Source organism: Mobula hypostoma, chromosome 2, assembly GCF_963921235.1.
Source record: "Mobula hypostoma chromosome 2, sMobHyp1.1, whole genome shotgun sequence".
Lineage (NCBI taxonomy): Eukaryota > Metazoa > Chordata > Chondrichthyes > Myliobatiformes > Myliobatidae > Mobula > Mobula hypostoma.
Window position 1 is genome coordinate 248,951,316 of NC_086098.1, and position 254 is coordinate 248,951,569.

The window sequence follows — 254 nt, forward strand, 5'->3', positions numbered from 1 at the left end:
CATTATGCTCAACGATGGGCTTATTCACACTTTCAACCTCGCCTTTTCTTCCGTCCAATTGGGTGTCTGCCTGTTTCATTCCAGATAACTATTGGTTAAATCCACTGTCAATCTACAGTCACCCCTTGTTTATGTTAAAATTTGGATAAGGTCGAATTCAATTGGGTAACTGGGGTAGATTATACAGCTTTTAATTGGTCAGTCCTGCTGTCCGTCTGACCGAGCGCTCCTTTCTCCCCTTTTTTTATTGAAAG